This window comes from Onychomys torridus, chromosome 5 (assembly GCF_903995425.1).
Source record: "Onychomys torridus chromosome 5, mOncTor1.1, whole genome shotgun sequence".
Lineage (NCBI taxonomy): Eukaryota > Metazoa > Chordata > Mammalia > Rodentia > Cricetidae > Onychomys > Onychomys torridus.
The window spans coordinates 124,461,942-124,485,053 of NC_050447.1; positions in this window are offsets into that span (position 1 = coordinate 124,461,942).

A 23,112-nucleotide genomic window follows, 5' to 3' on the forward strand; every position below is an offset into this window, starting at 1 on the left:
ACACACACACACAGAAGAGAGAAGGGGTGGGGGTCTACAGGGAGGTCATTAGGTCACTGAGGTGTGTTCCCCAAGGGAATGATGGGATCCTGATCTTTGCTCCCATTCTAAATGGAACCATTTGCTCCTGCTCCCTCCACACCATGATGCACCATCCTCTGCCATGCTTGGGGCCAGTAATCCTGACTTTGAACTGAGAGCTAAGCACAGCCCTCTTTAGTCAGCAGGTAACCCCTGCCAGGTATTCACTGTAGACAAAGCTGACCAGTCCACACAGCCTTCTAGTGTTAAGCTCTGGTCAGCTGTGAACTGGAGCATGCAGTCTATGGCCCAGATTCAGTTCTTTCACCTATAAATGTAAAATGGGGAGGGTACGAGCTGTGGGCACTGACAGCTACCCAGCAGTTATGGCTGCATGTCTTTTGCGGTGCTATGCCCTGAGGCTGTCCTGTGGTGGGTAATTACATCCAAACATCTGTTTGCTGAGGGAGGGAATGACGAACCATAGGGACGATGTCATCAAGTACACATTCCTGGTGTCTTGCCGAAGGCCCTGGCATTTGGACTTGGTGCTGTCTCTGTGTGTTGTCTGCTCTGGTTTTTCAATTATCTCTTTTTCTGGAATCCCAGAACATTGAATCCATCAAGTTGACATCAGCGCAAGTGGCGCGGATGGCGGGGGCCCTGGTGAGAAGTTAGGGTGAGAACCCTCTGTCTTTTCACTGCCTTGGAATTCATGCCTACTGATATGCACCAAATGGCTTCCTGGAGGTCTCTTGATAGATGAGCTGCTGAGGTATGGGATTGTGCGAAGCTTGTCCAAGACCTTTCAGCATTGGAAGTGCAGAGGCGTTTATGGGCTCCCAGGACTTCTGGGTACCCATATGTGTGGTCACCTCATCTCTCTCCTTCAGTTAACTCACATGATGGCAAATGCCAGTTGGGACTGGGAAAAGGCCTGAGATACTCACTTGGGGTCATCTAATTCCTGGAATTGAGAGCTCTGTGCTCCAAGCTATGTCCTGTGAGCAGAAGGTGTTTGCCTGAGCTTTGGATGGCAGTTCGTTATTAGAATTATGGCTTTGTTGTTCTTCTTACTATTTTATGGTGAAGGAGAAGGTTTATTGTAGATATGAGGGAGAGCACAGCCAGAGGCAGAGGCATCTGGGAGAGTCCAGAGTGGGCATGGTTTTCAGTACTTTTAAATAACTATATAGATATGTGTTTGTGTATGTGCACACGAGTGCAAGTACCTGTGGAGGCCAGAAGAGGACATCACATACTCTGGAGCTGGAGTTACAGGTAGTTGTAAGCTACTCAATGTAGTTGCTGGGAATTGAACCCAGGCTGTCTGTAAGAGTAACAAGTGCTTTTAATAGTTGAACCATCTCTTCAGCCCCAAGACAATGATGTTTGTAAGTATAAACAACCACCTCTGTTACATTTCCTTCCTATATTTTTGGTTGTGAGCCTAGGCTTTATTGGCTGAGCCATTTCTCCAGCCCTACATTTCCTCCGTAATCAATCCTGGTCAATGATGCTCATGGACAAGGTCATGGTGGGTAGACACTGTCTCTGATTCCTTCAACTCTGGCATAAGACCCAGGTAACAGTCAAATCTTTCTTAGCTGTGTGAACTGGTTATCTTTTTTATTTTATTTCTTTTTATGTTCTTTTTGATTTTAACTGCCAAATACCAAGAATTTTGGAAAATATGTTCCAAGGCTGGGGAGAGAACTCAGCTGTGAACATGTCTATCACACAAGCACAAAGGCCTGAGTACACTCCCCAGAACCCATGCGAAGAAGCCAGGCGCGATGTCCGCACTTGTAATCGCAGGTGGAGACAGGTAGATTCCTGGGGGCTCCCTGGTCAGCCAGTCTACCCTCTGTGGAAGGTTACATGCCAGTGAGAGATTCTTTCTGGAAAAGAAGGCAGACAGTACCTGAGAAATATTGCTTCTGGTCTCATGTGCGTGTGCCCTCATACATATACTGTCAAACACATGTGATCCCCATATAAACACACACACTCTCTCCCTGTTATAGATGTGACAGTCTTATTAAATAAGAAACCACAGAGCCAAATGCAGAGTTAAAAGCCCAAGAGGTCAGAGCAGTAGTAAGAGCTGAGACTTAAAACCACCTTCTTACCCTTCCTGCCGCTGCTGTCCTTCCCCTCACAAAGAGGCCTACTTCCTGTCTGTCTGTCTTTTTACTGACTTTCTGTTCTGCCTTCTTATTGGTTGTAAACCCAACCACATGACCTCCTCATCACTGCCTGTCTATACGGACCTCTAGGTCTCTATGGTTGGTATTGAGATTAAAGGTGTGTGTCTCCATGCTGGCTGTATCCTTGAACACACAGAGATCTGCCTGTTATGTGATGGGGATTAAAGGTGTGGACCACCACTGCCCGGCGTCTGCTATGGCTTGCTATTACCTCTGACCCCCAGGCAACTTTATTTATTAACATACAAATGAAATCATATTTCAGTACAAATAAAATATCACTATACCCTGTCTGTCTTTCTGTCTCTCTCTCTCACTCAATCTTCATGCTAACATAATGCTATAGTATTCAACCTCCTGGGTTCTATGTCTTGCTATCCAAGACAACTGAAGACTGTCAAGCCTTTTCTGTTTGTCCTTTGCCTCCATTTCAATAAGGGAAAGATGGGGGTGGAATCTTTTTCCTCCAAGTGAGATCAGCATCAGAAATTCAAAGTGTACCAGCATCAAAGCAAGAAAACAAACAGATTTGTCTCTATGGGCAAAATTTGCCCAGATGGGACTGAAAGTGGAATCTTCACTCTGGGTTTTCAAACTCAAGGGTGAAGTGGCCTTTGATCAAATGCTAACAAGTGGGAAACAAAGCCCAGAATGTTCTTGGGCAAAGCTTTGGAATTATATTCACAAGGCATATAAATAGTTCTCCATAGTGAAGGCCAGGCCACAAAGCCACGGCCCAAAATAGCAACCGACTTTCCAGCATCATGGTGTTCTGTAAAAGCTGCACGACCCAAATCCCACCATTATCCACTGAGAAACCCTGGGCCCCACCTTGACTCCCCCCAGGGCTCCACCCTGCACTCTTTCCATTATTCATTTGGCATGCTCTGAATAGGAGAAACACGTGTAATTGAGCTCAGGAGGCCAGGGCTTCCTTTCCACAGCCTGGGATAGGATCCCTTCCCCCTCCCTGTTTGCTAGTGTTTGTTCTGGGAAGGAGGAGTGTGGGAAAAGTTGCTGTGGTGGGTTTTCAGGTGACACCTCATTGACAACAGACGGCAAGCGTTTTAGAAAACATCTCCAGAGCCACAGCTCCACAGGGAGAGGTAGTAGAGGGGCCACCCAGAGCCCTCTGCTCCAGCTGTTGCTGACTGACTGGAGACAATCCAGGCAGCCTTGGATTGGCTGGTTTTCATATGGTTGGTTCACCAGAGGCTGGCTGTGCTCTGGTCCTTGGCTTGGACCAATACCCGAGAGCGAGAGTTTAGAAAGGCTGGCTTATTTTGGCTCACTGATGCTGAGGGCTTGTTGGCTGGCTCTGTTGCTGGTCTGAGGTGTTGGTCTATGATTGGCTGACCCTGTTGCTGGGGCTTTGTGGTGAGGCAGAGCATCATGGTGCACAGAGTATGTCAGAACACAGCCACTCACCTCATGTCAGCTGGGAGGCAGACACACCAAGAAAGGTTAGGAACAAGACACTTCCTTTAACGGCAGGCCCTCACTGACCTACTTCCTCTAACAAGGCATACCTCCTAAACTTTCCGCTACCTTTGGATGATGCCTGTGAATCACGAGTCCATCACTAGATGAACCCGCTATTCCCACAAATCATGTGTCAAAGACTGATTGACATCTGATGGGCTTTTGAAATGTGATTGGGTCATGAAGGCTCAGACCTAATCAGTTCATCTCTAGATAATGTATAACACCTGCTGTCTAGTAGACACTAGCCTTGTCATACAGTCTAGGGCAGAATAAGGGGAAAGGTCTGTGCATGGTCAGTACTGATGTACCTTCTTTTCCCCCAACAATTTCAACCCACCATCAGTTAAAGCTATAGGTGTGGACCTGCAGAAACAGCAGACTGACTATATAGCAAAAGAAGTCTGTGAGGGGAAGGCAGTCATCAGGGTTCTTGCCATGTAGACCCCCATCTGCAAGGAAGAGTCACTGGTCCAGGGGGAGGATTGCTCTGGTTCACATGGAGCCTCAGTTACCTGGCTTCTCTTCTTCTGCATGCCAATGAGTAGGTGTGCACAGCAGGCAGCTCATCTTATTCTTAGCCAGGTCTCCTTCACTCTGCGACCATTTTCAGCGGCTGAGGAATTCCTTCCTATTTAGTACCTGCTTCCCACTCAGAATCTCTCCCACTCTAGCCATGTGGGACCCAATGGGCCGGCCGAGGGACTGGTCTCTTCAGTGTGGAGCCTCATGGTGTGAGAAGGGAGAAGATTTTAACCTACCCATGTGACCCCAGGACTCTTGCTGGGGCTAGGGAGGGTCAAAATGCAGGAAAAGAAAAATGTGGCTTTCGGCACAAACTGCCGGGAGCGGCACAGGAGGCTCTGCCCTCTGCAGCACTCTGCTCCCAGGGCATGGCTTACCTGTCTCCTTGCTGCCTACGGTCACATTGGCCATTGTCTCAAAACCCTAGCCACCCAGGAGCAGGTCTTATCTCATCAGTTACCACCTCTGTGGCACAGGGCTCCCTTTCTGCCCCAGGCCAGCCTTGCTTTCTAAGTAGCCCTGTTGCCAACAGCTGACATCTTTTTTTAGGGTCATACCAGCAGCTCAGTATTTGTACCGAATGTTCTCTCCTTGTAGGCCCAGTCTGAGCCTTGGCTGGGAAGGGAAGTGAATGGCTTTGTGGCCGGAGGTTTGTGACATTCTCTTTGGCTGCCTGAAATACTTTCTCCCCATACTTCATTCTCAAGGCAGCTGCTGTCTTACCCCTGTGTCTTTGTCTTCCTCTTCTGATATCCTTACCACCCTGGCTGTCTCCATATCTGTCCTGGATCTGGGGGAGTAAAGACCGGCCTATAGCACCCTTGAGACCCAGGCCCATTTCTTCACAGAAATATAGTGATCCACTCTCCCAGACTAGGAAGACTTCACTGATAGGTCCCAAGAGCAAGTCTGCAACAGGTGCTTAGTAGTGTGGGTCTGGACTTTAGCACGAAGATAATCTACAGATGAGGCTCCTAGAACACAGGAGGTAGTGTCATACTTAGAGGCAGATTCAGTCCCTAGCCTTGGACCCTGTGGCCCTCTGCTCATCTCTTGTCCATCTAGGTGCCATCAAAGCCAGCAAAGTAGCTGTCAGGAGAATAGCCTTTCTGGGGAGGTGCTGGCAAAGGATCCAAGTTCCAAAGGCTGATGAGCTGAAGACCGCCTTGTACTACTCAAGGTTCCCGGCAGGCGCTGAAGGCTTACTGGAGGCCTCAGAATTGACAGCTAGTCCCCACTGGCTAGCTGGAATCCAGGACTCTGCTGCATCACTGCTGTTCAGATGGTAAAGGGCTTATCTTGATGCCCAAGATCTAATGTCCTTGCTGCTGTGCTGGAAGGCTTTTAGGTACGTTTCTGCCCACTTGCTATCATGGGCATATGGGCAGAAAAGGAGACAGTCACTCTGCCACTGAATACACCCAAGGCAAGCATGCAATCTTCTGTAGACCAAGTATGACTAGTTAAAGCCATTTTCCAAGTCTATGATAGTTTTCAAAAGCCCATCACTGCAGTGTGGAGAGGGCTGTGGGATGGGAAGAAGAACTCTTAACAGGTGGCACTGTCCTCTTCCTGTGGCCCAATGGAAAGGGAGCTTGAGACTGTGTTCCTTGGATTCTGTCTTAGTTTCCTTTCATGTTGCTGGGATATAAAATGCCCCCACAAAAGCCATTTAAGGGAGAAAGGACTTACTTGGCTCCTAGCTCCAGATTACAGTCCATCACAGCAGGGACTTTGCAGCAGGAGTTTGAGAGAGCTGGTCACTGTATCTGTAATCAAGAAACAGAGCAACAAATGCTTCCCAATGTTCTGTGCACATCCTTTTAGACAGGCCAGGGGGCTGCCCAGGGCAACAGTGCTACTACAGTGTCCCAGTCTTCTCCCTTATTAACCTAACCAAGATAATCTCCCATGGCATCCCCAGAGGCCCGTCTCCCTGGAGACTCTAGATTCTGTCAAGGTGACACCCAACACTAGCCACTACAGATTCCGAATCCTATTGTCCCAGGGTCCCAGGAGGCTTAAGGCCAAGAGTTCTCTTCCTGAGGCTATTTCTCTATCATTCTTTTCCACAGTCTCTGACACAGAGATCTGAGAGAAAGAGACAAAGGACCAAGGGTTCAAGCCATAGACAAGCAAGGCTTGGGCCCATGCCATTTATGCTATCACAATGTCACATTTGCTCCCACTGGCCCTTGGCAGATTGCTGTCTGGCAGCGTCTGCCCTGTAAAAATTTTCACTTCATGGAAGTCTTCAAGTAAATTTTTTACCCTTGCCCTTAAGGCACATGGCATTATGCATCAGACCTTTGACCTTGGCTGGAGGTCAGACTGAGGGCAGGTGGTTGGCTCTGGGCTTGCATACTTATAGATCACTGTGTTGTAATTGATGACACAGGCATTTCTACTACGATGTGTTGCTTGCTTTTGTCTCACTTCCGGTCACATGGACAGAACAGGCCTTGGCTGCTCCCAGGCTCAGAACTCAGCAGTGTTCTAGGCAGCACTCTTTAAAGCCAGAGTGCTTTCTGTCGGGGTGCAGGGGAATGGCTCTGACTGGACTGGACCCACCCTGGAAGGAGGAAGCTGTTGTGGAGAGGTGCTCGTGGCCCTCCTTTCTCCTATCAGACTCTTGAAGCAAGGGCACCCACAGAAATGAGGATTTCCCCAGCATCTCGGGCTGGAGAAGGGAAAGGCTGAAGCCTGGTGTCAGCCAGAGGTGGATCTTGGGGCCCAGAGAGAGATTTCACACAGTTCTGAAGATGTGTCACATTAGAGCTTAGACATGACGATAGGTGGACCATTCCTTGGCCAGGACTGCCTAGCTCTGCATATCTCTTCCTCTCTATTCAAGCCTAAACCTCATGTCAGGATACAGAAGAAGTTGGACATGGGGGTGTCACAGGACCTCTCTGTTCTTCCCTTGTGCCACACTGAAGACATTTTTCTCTCCTTTGCACTCCTGCTTGCCTGTCTGTCTGTCTAACTGGCCTATTGAGGAGTAGGCCAGGACTAGCTTGTGCGTCTGCCAGGGCCCAGGCTCGGACCCCAACAGCTCTGGTAACAGCCCTCAGTTCTCTCACCCTCTGTGTGAGCTCAGCTGGGGGGTCACATGTCCAAGTCACTGTTCTCCAAAGCTGCATGGTCAACGTCTCCCCATCTTTCCTGCCAGATTTCTTCACCCACCCTGCTGTGGCACCCCTCTGTGGGGAAAAAGCAGGGGCTCCTCTCAGAGAGGACTGTGAGACAGGCTGGACTGTGGGACTGTCTTGTCACAGTGAAATCATAGTCCCTACTTGTTCTGTGTCCCCCTTTTCCTCCCTTGGTCCAGAAGATGCCATCAACATGCTGCCTGTCAAATCGGTGACTCCAGCCTTACCTTTATGGGGACCCAGCCTGGGGAGGGCAGATGAGCTCTTAAGTTCCCACCCCCAGAAGCTGCCTAAGATGCCTCCTGCTCTCTGTTTCCAGTCTAGGCCCAGGGTGGTTTAGTTCTCAGTTGCTGTCCCCTGAGCAGAAGTTTTGTGCTGTGTTGGATGATTTTTAGCTCTCAGGCTGTTAGAAACATGAAAGCTGGATCTGTGCTCCACCAGGTGAATGAAATATCCATCATGGATTCCAGGCTGACAGAAACCTGCTAGCCTACTCATGCTTCTTTGCTCGCTTTCAACCCTGTGTAAATACAATACCCACTGGGCTCACTGACCATTTCCGTACCCATGTCTGAAGGTTTTGGTTGTGTTTATTTTGTCTTTATCACAGATGGGGAGACTGCACAGATCTCCACCTGCCTCCTGCCACACTGGACCATTTGCTCATCTTCCTCCCTTCAAAATAGCACACAGAGAGGCCCTGGGCTACAGATTTGCCTGGACATCTGGACAATGACTTTAAATATTGACATTTGGTCTGCAGAAGACTGTATGCTTGCCCTGGGTGGCCTCAGTCACTGAGTGACTAGGTTCATTAGAGTTATACACACACACACACACACACACACACACACACACACACACACACACCCTTACACTGTCTGTGGAGAAATTACTTTATCTGCCTGCTCTACAGTTTGTACTGTTTTGATGAAAGATGAAATAAAAAAAAAGTGCTTGCTAAATTTGTTCACAATTCTGAGAAGCAAGAAGGCTTTGCTGAGATGAGCTGGTGGCAGTTGAAACACCAGAGGACAATGGCTTTCCATGTATGCAATGGGGTCACTAGACCACTGAGACTGGTGTGTTTACATGTGCTATGACTGTGTGCTTCCAAATAGCGGGAGTATATGGTTACATGTGGTAAGTGTTCAGACATGATGAGTTTGTGAATGACCAGTTCACATGTGGTGTGAGTGTGTCCACTGTAGACGAATTTCTAAGCGGTCTTATTAAGTAAAGAACACGGAGCCAAATACAGGAGTGAAAGCCTTAGAGATCAGGGAAATAGTGAGAGCCACCAACCACCTTACCCCACCAGTTCTGTAACTTCCAAAATGTGAGCTACTTCCTGTCTAACCTGCACCTTTATTGCCTTGCTGTTCTGCCCTCTCATTGGCTCTTAGCCCAGCTACCTCACTTCCTTGTTACTGCCTATCTGTACAGAGCTCCAGGTCTCTATGGTTGGTACTGGGATTAAAGGCGTGTGTCACCACGATTGGCTCTGTTCCCTAGTGTGACCTTGAACACACAGAGACCCTGCCTGCCAAGTGATCAGATTAAGGGTGTGTGCTACCACTGCCTGACTTTTGTGTTAATGGCTTGGTATTTCCTCTGCTCTCCAGGCAAACTCTATTTATTAACATACAAATAAAATATCACCACATTTCAGCACAAATAAAATATCACCACAGTCCACCTGTGGTAGAAGTGTGTGCTCATGTGTGTTATGAGTGTCAAATTCATATGCAGTGTGAATAGTGTGTTCACACCTGGTAGGAGTGTGCTCACACATGGTGTGGCTTCATGCTTTTTCTTTCCTTTTTCCTTCATGGACATGGGCTAATCTGCATGGTGCCCTCTTTATAGTGCCAGTTGATGTGACTCTGGGCTGAGGTCTACACCTGTGGGTGGACACGGCTGGTCCCTAAACTCTGGGTATCTATCTCCTTTTCTGGTCTCTCCTCCCCATGTCTGTGGGTCCAGTGAAAAGAGCCAGCTGTGGTGCCCATCTGTAATCCCAGCACAGAGGAAGCTGAGGCAGGAGGATCATGAGTTGGGAATATTATCTCAAAAACAAATTTAAAAAAAAATGTCTGCTAGCCCCAAAGCCCTGTGCTCCTGTGTGGAGGAGACTCTTCCTACCCCAACAAGGGACAAGCTTCTCCCTGCTGAGTCACTGGGAGTTCAGGATTGTCTTCACAGGCAGTGACTTCCTTTGGTTCTCATGCTTATGGACACCTTGGGGACAGGAACATTTCTTAGTCTCTCTGGTCTTTGTAGAGTCTAGCTGGTGACAGACACATCACCAGCTAGGGGTTTTATGGGGGTAAATGAGTGACATATAAATACATTATCGTGGGAAAACAAAACGCTGTGATTTTTTTTCTTCATAAAACAAAAGGAGAAAGGGCTGAGATTAAATCCTGCTAGGGGTCCAGCATTTGTAAGTAAATACATAAAGAAACTTGGGACATGGAGAAGCTCAGAACTTCACACGTGTTCATTTTTGACCTTGACCATGGGTGTTGGTCAGCCTATTGAAACACATTTAGATGGCCTTTACTAGAGTTAGTAGCTACAAGCACCCAGATGTGATCAACAGATCAGCAGATCCTTGAGAAATCATCCCAATACCCTTTACAGATGGAATTAAAACGTGTGTTGTGTATTTATTTTCAGCCACAAGAGATATCTTGGATGCCTTTCTATCCGGTGTACTGGGTTTGATTTGAAGGTTTTATTGCGAAAACACCATGCCACGGATGCTTAAGTCTGCACATAATGGGATGGGCACCCAGCCACCACCGGCCACATTTCAAGTCTGGATGTTCTAGAGATGACGTTTTGGAGTGGCTCACAGGAGTTAAGGCTTTCCTCTGAGCCTCTGACATGTCAGACTGTGGATTCCAAGTTTATGGCTGTGTTTGCTAATATCTTCTGCGAAAGACGAATTCCTTTCCCAGACACAAGTGTGTTTGGCCCCACCGCTCTGCTTTGCTGAGTTTCATGGGGGAGACTTGTTTTGTTCAGGCCTTGGATGGCGGGGGCAGTGGTCATGTCTTTGGTGAGGAGGCTGTATTACCCCATGTCTCCTCCTCTCCTTTGCCTTCCTAGACCTGGGAGTCATAAAACTAAGGTAAACAGAGGGAAAATAGAGACTTGTAGTTTAGGCAGGGTGACTCAGAGCAGAGGGCCTGAGCACTCACAGGGCAGGTGATCCCTTGGCTGGGGCACCTAGACATGCGTTAGACTTCCAATGCTATGAGAGTTTTCATTTGTGAGGTGGGGTCTGTTTCCCCTCTGACTTCCACAAGCTTAAGACACAGAAAAGCTTGGTCTCTGATGGATGCACAGCTCTCTGTGGCCCTGACCCACTGGGCAGGCAGAGGCATCTGACTGGAGGGTGTAGGTATCTGAACTGCAGCTCTTATTTGAAGGAAGAATGGGACAGTGAAGTCTCAACAGGGAGGAAGAAGCAGAGAAAAGAGACCACTTTCTCTAGACCCAGTAAGGCGTCTTTATCGCGAGTCCAGTTGTGACACTGTAACAGAACACCCAAGGCAGAGAAGTTTATAAAGAATAAAGGTTTATATTGTACTGGTTTAGATGCTGGGGAGCTGGTGAAGAGAGCCTTCATGTTGTTCCGCCCTATGGCAGAGGGTGGACGGGCTCACCTTTCAAAGCGGGCACATCCAGTGTTGAATTCCCAACACATGATTTTGGGGCATGCATTCCAACTGTAGCAAGCACCCCTCCTGTTAAGCTTGCCATGCCTGCCCAAGCCTAGTGTTATGTGTGATTGTTGGACATCATGGCCAGGCGGGCTGTGAACCTCACAGTGACTTCCTGTTCCACATGCTCTCAGCCCTGGGCCAGGTCAGGAAGGTCCTCTGCTTAGGAGCCCAGTACCCCGTCTGATGCAAGAAGAGCCAAGGCTGCCATTGTGGGCTGTGAAAGGGTGGAGTGGGTGGGCTTTGAGATTCTTCACATAAAAAGGAAGGTATTGGATTCAGTGCTCTGTGTGACCCAGCATCTTGGTTCTACTCCCCCTGTCCTTGAAACAGGGTTTCTCCGTGTAGCCCTGGCTGTCCTGGGACTTACTCTGTAGACCAGTCTGGCCTTGAACTCAGAGATCTGCTTGCCTCTGCTTCCCAAGTGCTGGGATTTAAGGTGTGCCACCCCCCCCACCCCCCCCACCACTACCACCACCACGCTCAGTTCCACTTTTATAAGATCAGGTTCCGTGGCACACAAGGGTGACTGTGTGTCCAGATGTGAAGGAACCAGGAGACCACAGAGGAGGGGTGTGGGAGACTGCAGTGACACTTTGCATCCCTCTGTTGTGTTCTTTCTCTTTACAGCTGTAGTTAAGACTTCAAGCACCCTTACAGAAGAGTCAGGAGAGCGGACACTTTGTCTCACTTCCTACGTTAGAGGAGACACTGTTTTCTCCATTTACAAAATGCTGCCTACTGGTGTGCAGTGTATGCCCGATGTTATGTGGAGTCTATCTTCCTTCCATTCCTAGTTTCTTCAAAGGATGTTAAGCATTGTCAAAGGCCTTGTCTGTATCTACTGAGATGATCACATCATTTTGGTCCTTATGTCTACTTATGTGCTGTGTTCCATTTATTGATTTGTGTATTTTGAACCATCCTTGGATCTTAGAAATGAAACCATCTTGGCCATGAGGTTATTTTCTTGATGTGTTGTTGATGGCTTGCTGGTATTCATTGACAATTTTTATATTAATGTTCTTTAGGGAAGTTTGTTTATGGTTTCTGTTTGTGTACATATGTAAATATGTACTAGAATGTGTGCGTGTGTATGTGGTTATGTATGTACATGCATGAACGTACATGTGTTTGTTCATATGTGTATGTGTTCTCACTGCTTTGGATCAGTCTAATGCTGGCTGTCTAGAGTGACTGAAGGGCCGATGGAAGTCAGCAGTGAATCTGTCCTGGCCTCGTGCTTTTTTTTCTTTGTGGGGAAATCTTTTATTACTGCTTTGGTCTCACTGTTTTTATGGGCCTGTTGAAGTTGCTGGTATGCTCTTGGTTTAATTTTGGTAGATCACACATGTCCAGAGCCTTGTTCATCTCTTCTAGATGGTCCAGCTCTTTTGAAATAAGTGTTTTCAAAGCATTCCCTAACAGTTTTCTGGATTTCATTGGTGTCCAGTGAGCATCTCTAATTTTGTTTATTTGGACTCCTCTTCTTTTGTGGTTATGTTGGCTTTTTCCTTTCTATTTTGTGGTTATTTGGGTTGTTGATCTTGTTTATTTTCTCAAGGAATCATCTCCCTATTTCATTGATTCTTTGCATGGTGTTTTGTCTCCATCTCTTTTAGGGGCCTCCAGGGTGCCCCAGCCTTAAGCATAGGTGCTCTCTCAAGATGGCACCAGCTACAGCTTGAGACACAAGGGGTGATAACGCAGATATCCTGTCCATCACTGACCCATCAGACTGATGGAGTCACCGTTTCACCAGACCCCGCAGCTGAATTGGGGACTCGTGAGAACCTGTCCTTGCCCTGAGTGTAAAATCGCCAGTCTCTTCAGGTTCATCTCATTTACCTTTTGGATGAAGCTTCTGCCTCACTTCCTATGGCCAGGGCTGGAGTTGTTCTCTGGTCCCTTGGCTGTTCAGCCCTCTGTTTCTCCACACTTTGCGGCTGTCCTATCAGCAACTTGTGATTTCCAACCTCTTCCACTTTCTTCGAGACAGAGTCTATCCTTTGTTAACTCAGATTCTTTTTTATGGAGACAGCATCTAAGTGGCTCTCTTAGCCTGGAACTGGAAAACATTATATTTGTGTATTGGTTACTTTCTCATTACCGTGGGAAAGCAACTTCAGGAAGAGTCCCTTTCGTCTCAGTCTGAGGGTGCAGGCCATCATGGTGGGGAAGTCACATGGTAGGAGCTTGAAGCAGATGGTTATACCGTGTCTACCAGTCGGGAAGGAGACAGGTAAGGCTGCTCCCAGCTCACGTTCTCCCTTTTCTTCAGCCCAGGATCCCAGCCCATAGAATGGTGTTACCCACAGTTAAGGTTAGTTTTTCCACTCCCAGTGGCCATTAGGTAACCACTCACACATATGCTTGGAGGCTTGTCCCTTAGATGATTTTATGGACTATCAAGCTGATAATATCATTACCACAAGGCATCATGAACAATGAAGACATGGTTTACAGCATTTGAGCTGATAGATGTGTGTTGGTTACACCTAACTCTGGCTAGAGAATCCTCAGATTTTGGTTTTGGAGGCAAACTGTACGTACCCCGGGATAACTGAACAGCCAAATGTGGCCGGTAGCATCATGAAGCTTGCTTTGTGATTCTTTCCTCTTCCTTTGCATTAGAAATGTTCATGATGAGATCTGACAGGCTGCTAGAGTGCAGGCCTCAGTCACGGAGAGGAACCAAGACAGAACTCAGTGGGACAATGCCACCTGGGTAACCTGAGCCTAGCCCTGGAGGGCACAGGATGGGAGTGGCCACGGCAGTCCAGAGCCCTCAGGATCCTAGTCCTTGGCTTTTTCTTTATTCTGCTTCTCTTGAGGCTGTGAAGGGTATGTGAGCCAGTCTAGTGGGGCCTTATAGCAAGACTTCTCCATACCTCTTAAAGTACTGAGTATCACATGGGGGTGCTTTCTCTCCCAACAAGGCCAGAGTGCTGTCAGGAGGCATGAGCTGGTGTTGTTTTGTTCAGGAGTCATGATGAGTTTTGCTGAGTCACTCCAAGCTGAGCAGACGCTAAAGGGCTCCAGGTTTATGATGTGGTCTGAGAACACGCCACGCTGTTTTCAATCTAAAAGTCCCAATTTAAGTAATAAAGCGTTCACCACTTCCTAGCTTTTCCTCACCATGGTGGTCAGTCAGCCAAAGGCAGGTCCTTGGGTGACTGTGGGCACTGCTGGTGTAGCAGGTGCTCACCACTGCTAGTTCCTGACTTTGAAAGGTGATAGCTGTCCTCCCACCTTCCAGCCATACCCTGCAGCTTCCCGGAAACTTTCTGTGACCCATTGAGAAGCCACTTTCTGTTAAAGCTGTCTACCTGCAGGGTGGACCAGGCTTCTACTGTGGACCAGGGGTGAGCTGTAAGCACTGTATACCAGAACACTAATCCCAATCCCATATGCACAGAAGCAGCCAAAAGGGACATCCTCCAGGCAGGGCAACTCCACTGTTCCTGATGAGGATCAAGATTGCGTTGGGTATCCTCCTGTCCCAAGTTACTGCCTTAGATTTCCTGAGGCCCCAGGTTCACATGTTCAAAAACACACAGAACGCTTCACTGTGCTTTCTGGTTAAGATCTGCATGTTGGTTATGCACATTGTCCTACGTGCCTGATTACCACGTAGTACACGACCAACAAAAGGTATGAGCCAGAGGCATGATGACAGTGGAGCAGACGGGCCAGCAAAACCAGAGGAGGGCAAGTGTGTGTGTGTGTGTGTGTGTGGAGGGGGGACCTCTGTATCTGGAAATTCACGCACACGTGTGAAGTGTAAGTGTGTGTGGTGGGAATGTGTGATGTATGGTGAATGCATACATGTCAGGTATATGGTATATATTATATGTGTAATGTGTATGGTTATGGTATTTGGTATAAGTGTGGCATATGTGGTGTATATGTAGTATGTATAATGTGTGAATATGATAGGTGGTGTGTGTCTGATATATGGTATGTAATATATGTATATATGTATACACGTATGTATGTATACATGTGTGTGGAATATGGTATCTATTGTCCATGTATATAGTGTGTGTTGTGTGGCATGTGGTAGATGTGCATGCAGTGTATGTGGTCTTTATCCATGTGGTATGGTATATATGGTATAAAACATGTGCACATGAATGACTATGTGCTGTGGCTAAACATAGAACAAAAGGGAAGTTCATGGTTGCTCCACTTCCTGTTGGCCCACAGCACACTAAATAAGAGGGGTGGAGGAACCATTTACCATGCTCCCTGTTCTGTGATCCAGGCTACTACAGGGCTGAGTGGGGCTCAACTATGTTGTGAGACACATGGAGGGGGTGAAAGGAAGTTCATCAGGAATCAGTGGTCCCAGGCTCAAATGTGGCCTCTTCCTGTGGCTGTGGCTCCGCCTCAGTGTGGTGAAGAATGCTCCAAGGCAGCAGCCACACCTCCAGGGGTCTGCTGTGTGCCTGTGTGACCTCACTTCAGATTTGCATTGGCTTGCTTTTGCTATAACTTTTTTTTTTCTCCCACCATAGGCCTGTTGGACTAAGAAGAGACTGGGGACCCTGCTTTCAACGGGGGACCCTGCTTTCAACGGGAGACCCTGTAGCAGCTCAGAGTCATGTGACATACTTGCAGCTGTCACATAGATCTTTCAGGACATGGATTCTGAAGGTCCTGAGAGGAAGAGGACCAGGATCTGACTCTAAACTGGAGAACCAGTCAGTGATGGGACTGGACCCCAGTTTGTGAGAAGGTGCATTAAATATACATCTTTGTAGAATTAGCCACACCTTTCTCCACCCTCTTACCCCACTGGCCCTTAGAATGCTGTACAGGGAGAAAGCAGAAGGACTCTTCTTTGGTGGAATCCATTCATTTGTGGAATGACTATCTATCTGGGTCACCCAAGAGGCTTGCCAAGTGTGCACCTGAGCATCCTCTATGGAAGCCACAGTAGGACAAGCACTCACCCATGCAGAGCTTACTACCAGCTACTGGGGCCTTGCTAGTAGGGAAATGGCAGTCAGCTTTGAGCAGTGAAGGAAGAGTTCTGCCAAAAATAACAACAAACAGAAAAAAAATGACCCAGGAAAAGAAGAACAGGGCAGAAAGACCAGGAGGGCTCAGATGGAACAAAAAAGCAAAGATAGACCTAGCAGATAATATTGGGATGCTCAGAAGAGGACGTTCAGAATATAAGAAAGCACTCTTGGAATCAAAACTATATGGCAGGAGGAAAAAAGAAATATAATAGCAGTTTGCAAGATAATGTAGGGAAATCATCCAGAAAAACAGAACAGAAAGACATATATATACAAGAGGAAAATGAAAGAATAAATCAAAGGGGTACACAGGGCAAGAGAAGAATTCCAGAAGAGAAAGAATAATCATAGACATTTATCAAAGTCAAAGAAGAGGGATCTTCAGATCAAAAGAGCTTAGCACAGTGGGGACTCTGGGAATTGTTTAAGATTGGCTGGTGCCTTGCAAGCCAGACACCAGCTACATCCCAGAGTTTTATACCTAGCCAAACTCTCCTTCAGATGTGACCTGTAGAAGCAAATTTACAGATGAAAATCTTGATTGACCTCATATAAAAATACCCACATACTTTTGGGTTTAGATCAGTGGTTTTCAATTTTATAATGCTGTGACCCTTAAATATAGTTCCATATGTTGTGGTGACCCCCAACCATAAAATTTTTTCGTTGCTACTTTATAACTGTAATTTTGCTACTGTTATGAATTGTAATATAAATATCTGTCATGCAGGATATTGGATATGTGACCCTCTCAAAGGGGTCAAGACCCACAAGATTTAGAACTGCTGGTTTAGATGAACATGTAATCTTCAGGAAGGAATTGAAGCCCATTGTGTATAGTATTAATCCCAAGTTTGCGCCCATCCTCCTACATGTTCTGCTTTCAGGATCCTCTTCTCTGTGGCCAGATTTCAGGACAAGGTTGCACACATCAGTGTTTCTTTGGGTCCAGGGGCTACTTCAGAATTGAAAAGAAAAATCCATCAAGTGAGATTTTGCTGAGTGTCCTGGAGTCCCGCGGGGACCTGGAGACACACACCCTCTTTCTTCTCTTCCTCTGTCTCACAATTCACGTACATAGCACATTGTTAGAATCAAGTTTTCTAACTGCCTTAGGATCCCTCCTTTTTTTGTTACACATTTAACACAATACAAAGTATATACTTAAAGAGAAAGTTCCAGTTCACCAGAATCCCTCTTGAACACTGTACCTTGGGGATTTTAAATATATTTACAATTATGCACTTGGATCTATGGATGTAGTGTGGAAGGGTCCATGCTGATGAGCCTGGGCAATTTCATATCTATGTAGCATGTTTAAGAAAGCCCATTCTTATGAACCACATTTTATTTTTAAATATATATATTTTAAAATTATATATAGGTTTTTAATTATATATAGGTCTTATATATAAATAAATTTAAATTATATATATATGAGACAGGGTTTCTCTGTGTAACAGCTCTGATTGTCCTAGAACTCACTCGGTAGACCAGGCTGGCCTCTTACTCACAGAGATCCTCCTGATTTTGCCTTCTGAGTGCTGGGATTAAAGGAATGCACTGCCACTGCCCAGCTATATTTTATTTTTAATTATGTGTTTGTGTGTGTCTGTGTGTAGGTATGTGCATATGAGTGTAGGTACCCATGAAGACCAGAAGGGGGAGATTTAGAGCTCCTGGAGCTGGAGTTACAGGTGGTTGTGAGCTGCCTTATGTAAGTGCTGGGACACCACACTTGGGTCCTTTGTAAGAGCAGCATGTGCTTTTAATCATGGAGTCATTTCCCCAGCCCGAACAATCCACAGTTTAGATTATGGCGTAGCTTATCTGCTGCATGGTTTCTCACAGAGTGAATCATGGACATCTACCTATTCACAGAAGTAGATTCTCCTCACTGGTCACTTCTGCCATGTTCTTTGGAATGAGTACATTTTCATTAACTTAAACAATTTGGGCATTTAGGTTGTTTGAACTTCTATTTTGCTCCCCCCTCAAAAAAACCCCATCGGTAGGAATGTGTGTGTGTGTTTGTACATATATAACCAGTAGGAATATGTCTATAGAGTAAAATTTTCCCTTTTGTGTGTGTGTGTGTGTGTATGTGTGTGTGTGTGTGTGTGTGTGTGTGTGTGTGTGTGCACACGTGCACACGGTGCATATGTATATGCATACATGTGGAAGCTAAAGTTGATATGAAGAATATTTGATCATTCTTCCAAATTATTGAGGTAGGGTTTCTCAAGCAAACTTCCTCTCCCCCGATCTTTCCTTTTTGAGGCTGGAATTACAGCCAGCATTTCTATACCCATCTGGGATTTACATGGATTCTGGAGATTTGAACTCTGGTCCTTAAGCTTGTGTGGCAAGCACTTTAACCAGGGATCCCTCTCTTCAGACCTTAGAATAGATTCTTAGAAGTAGAACTGCATATGAACTTTTCATTTTCAAAAAAAAAGTTGTCAAGTTATTCTTTAAAAGTGTTTACCAATTGATGCTTCCACCCATGGAACATTATGTGGTTATAATAGTTAAATAATATTAAAGACAGAATAGAATAGTATTTTTTTTCTTTTTTTCTTTCCCTGTGAATCTTAGCTGTCCTGTCCCGGAACTCTCTTTGTAGACCAGGCTGGTCTTGAACTCCTAGAGATCTACCTGGGATTAAAGTCATGCACCACCATGCCAGGCTCAGAAATAATTTTTTTTTTTGAGACAGGGTTCCTCTGTGTAGTTTTGGTGCCCATCCTGGATCTTGCTCTGTAGACCAGGCTGGCCTCGAATTCACAGAGATCTGCCTGGCTCTGCCTCCTGAGTGTTGGGATTAAAGGCATGCACCACCGCTGCCTGGCCCACATAGTATCTTAAGGTTACTTTAATCTTCTTCATATAAGTAGGGTGATTTGGCCCCCCAATAATAATTTGGCCAATTTGTTATTTTGTTGCGAGTTGCTGGTTCCTTGTAGGTGTGTGTGTGTGTGTGTGTGTGTGTGTGTGTGCATTTTGGAACAGGATTTTATGTAGCCTGAGCTACCTTTAAACACACTATGTAGCAGAGGTTGAGTTGTGTCCACCTCCTGTGTGCTGGCATCACAGATGCATGCTATCACATTCTGCTTATTGGATCCAGGGGGTCAAATCTAGAGCACTGTGGATAGTAGACAAGCTTATCTCCTGAGCTACATCTCCAGCCCCTCCTTTGCATGTATTAACCACTTACATTTATGCTAATAGCTTCAATAAACAGACTCAAAATTGAAGGTGCTCACAGACGAAGGTTCGTTTCTTGTGCACTCTGGGTCTGTGGACCCTGTGGTCTTTGGGGCGGCAGTAGAGAATGGAGGCGTCGGGGGACACATGATACGGGCTGACCCAGATCTTTGAGTTATATCAGCTGGTGTGCCTTTATGTCACCTGCCAGGGAGGCTGGACACTCTTACTGCCACTGGAGTTTGTCTTGGTTGGTAAAGCCTTGGTTTCCCAATGGCTGCAAAGTTAGGCAATGTCTGGCAGGGTTTTCTTTGCCCCCACGTTTTAGTGGAGCTGTCTTTTTCTTATTAATTGCAGAAGGCTTTTGATATAGCACAGCCGTTAGCTCTTTGTCTTGTTGTGGAAGGTTTAAATATTTCCTCATGCTTTTCTGCTTTATTTTTTAGCTCTTGCCTGTCACAGCCTACACATGCTTTCAGTGTGACTGGCTTCTGGGTTCCCATCTTCTCCTGATGCCTTCCACGTTCTAAGCTCTCTGCTCAGCAAGGTTACATCTGCCAGGGTCATGGATATCTCAGGCCACACCTTCCTAGGGCCTTTAGTGGACCTTCAGAGATTTAATCCTAGCACTTGTTTCTTATGCGTCTTTGGGGGCGTGGCATTTCTGTAATGGCTTTTAAATCTGCTGCTGATGTCCAGGTGACCAGATTCTGGGTGCTCATTTGTATGCTCCTTTGGTTGCCCTCTACGGCTACCCATTTTCCAGCTCCTTCCTGGACCTGACTCTGACTGCCACCTACCTTCCTGGAATGACCCATGAAGACTCTCGCCTGGCTCCTTTTCTTTTCTTTTTTTCTTTTTTTTTTTTTTGGTTTTAGATCAAATCAGTTAATCAGTAGTCAGTAGTCCATTCCATTCTAATTTACATTCAGCCCCAGGAGGGAAAAAAAAAATCACCGAACACTCAATTTAGAAAACAGACTAAAATCACCCATTTCATGATCACACTTGCATGCTCGCATCTCTGCTTCGTTTCTATTGGATGATAATCCATTCCTCCCCTGTGGGGATAAAGTCTTATCTGCTTTGCATATCAACATTTGTGAAAAACAAACCCTGCAAACCAATAAATGTATTCCATAGTGCATCCCACAGGAAATACCAGCAGGACTCATGGAAGCCAAGCACCGCTACTGTTATGAAATGGGCAAGAGGACCTGCCACAGTCCAGATGTGTGACTGACACACTTAGGTTTGACAACTGGCATTCAACCTTGGGATTCTCACCGATCTGCTGAGTATGCCTATCTTCTGACCTCCAGGTCTTGTAGACAGTTGCAGGGGCACCTCTTCATGCCTGCTTCCCTCCTATCCCACTTGACTCTAAGATTTTTCTCCAGCTGTCTAGGGCTCCCTTGATGCTACGGGCTCCAGCTTGCTATTCTGGCCTCCAGTCCACTGCCTGGCTCTGTGGCATATGCCCACATGTCTTTCTTTCCCCAAATCTGCATGCTCTAACTCCTTACTAAAACCCTCACCTCAAGACTCACCCTGTTCATTTCTGTCTTTACCATCTCCTGAAGCCCAGTCCTTTCTGAGGAGTAAGTAACAACTGAACTTTCTGCTATGTCCCCAGGGACCCCTGCTCTAGACTACCCATGTTTCCCCTGCCTGACTTCGCACTACCTTGTACTGTTTGCAGATTTTCTTGACTGGCCAATGTTCCCTTTTCCTTAGCAGTCCACTTCACTTGTAGCCCTCTATGGCATCCCAAGCTGCTAGAGTCTGGAATCTTACTCTGTTGTCTCAGGGGCAGCCCCATTGCACAGCCCTGCCCAGGCTACAGCATGCTGCTTTCTTGAGGGCTGGTGTAGGAGACCTTGAGCTCCTGGAGCTGGGGCCCCAGTACTTCTGTCTTCACCTTGAAGTCTGGTTTGTAGCAAGGCCTTGTTGAGAATCCAGCTGTGAAGCAATTTCAGGAAGGCAGGAGAGGCATGTCTTGGCCCAGGCCCAGGACAGGTGGGAATTTGGAAGGATGAGTGGCCAGTGGCCTCAGGCAGGGCCGGAGGGGGAGGTCAAACTGCTCATGGCCCTTATCAGGCAGTTCAAGGACTACACTCACTGAGCTACAGGCTGGAATCACTGCCTGGCCCTTTCACAGATGCCTCGTAAAAGAACACATTTTATTCTTCAAATTCCAGAGCCTCTTAAGTCCTGAAAAAAAAAATCTGGTTTCCACCATTACCCTGCGGTACACAGAGCTGCCCATTAATCACTGCAAGGACAGGACAAGCGGTGGTGAGGGTGACGTAGGACATGGTCTCTTGAAAGGTCTGGCATGGTGCTCTTGCAGGGACACACAGACACCCACACCATGTGTTCGCGGGGTCCTGAGGCCCTTGGATGGAGAGCAGAGTAGCTTCTCTACCTCCTCCAGAAGGATGCTTTTCTCTTTTGTCCTCAGTCCAGAGCATCATCCAGGGCTGGCAGTTCCAGGAGCTGATTTGGCCCTGTGTTGTCTGCAGGCAGGGTCACCCTGGCCTCTTGTCCTCTCCCAGCTGGTCTCCAGATCCTGCTTCTGTCAGGCCAGGAGAAAGCTTCCCTTTTCCTGGTGCTCGGTAATCAGAGTTCAGCTCCGAGGCAGAAAGATGGGTCTCTTGTTTAATGGCCTCAATCTCTCCAGATGCCCAGCAAGTGAAGCCCTTCTGCCTGTCCGGGGGGTTCCCCTTCCTCTGGCTTGATTTTCCCCAGTGGCTCTACACAGTGACTATACCACGGAGCAGGGCTGGTTTTCATTTATATTGAAAGTAGCCGCTTTATCCCACGGTGAAGGCAGAAGTGCTGGGCAGAAGAACCCAGCTCCAGGAACTCAAGGTCTCCCACACCAGCCTTCAGGAAAACAGTATGCTATAGTCTGGGAAGGGGTGTGCAGTGCGGCTGCCCATGTGAAGACAGGAAGACTCCAGACTCTGCCCTCATGCTGATGGAGACATCAGAAGTCATATGAGGCCACACAAGGCTCAGCTGAGGTTCTCCCCACAGATTCAATGGATATATGTGGTCACTTCCTGGGGACAGGAACTCCTATAACCCATTTCTATGCTGAGAGATCCCTGCAGGTCCCTTAGCTGAGTTCTGGGTCCTTTTGGCATAAGGCCCTCATCCCTACCATCTGCCCACCCCTATCTCTCTCTTTCTCTTTTGGGGAGTGTGTATATTGTGTATGTCTCTGGTAATACTCTTGTTAATGTGGATGTGTGAACACATGCATGTGTGTAGAGGGCAGATGTCAATGCTGGTGTCTTCTTTGATTCTTTCCTTCTTCTTCTTCTTCTTCTTCTTCTTCTTCTTCTTCTTCTTCTTCTTCTTCTTCTTCTTCTCCTCCTCCTCCTCCTCCTCCTCCTCCTCCTCCTCCTCCTTCTCCTCCTCCTCCTCCTCCTCCTTTTTTGAGACAGGCTCTCTCACTGTACCTGCAGCTCATCATGTAGGTTAGTTGAGCCCCAGAGATCCACCTGTCTTTGTCTCCTCTCTGTCCCTGGGGTTCCAGGCACCCCCCACCACACCAAACTTTTTACATGGGTTCTAGTGATCTGGACTTAGGCCTGCATGCTTGCACTTTACTGACTGAACCATCTCTAAAATCCTCCCCTACTCTCAAGCCCTCTGGACCTTGAGCATGGTGAGCTGGCAGCTAGGGCTGCAGCCCCTCTCTTTTCTCTGCTCCCTCCAAGAGCCTTCACACTCTCTT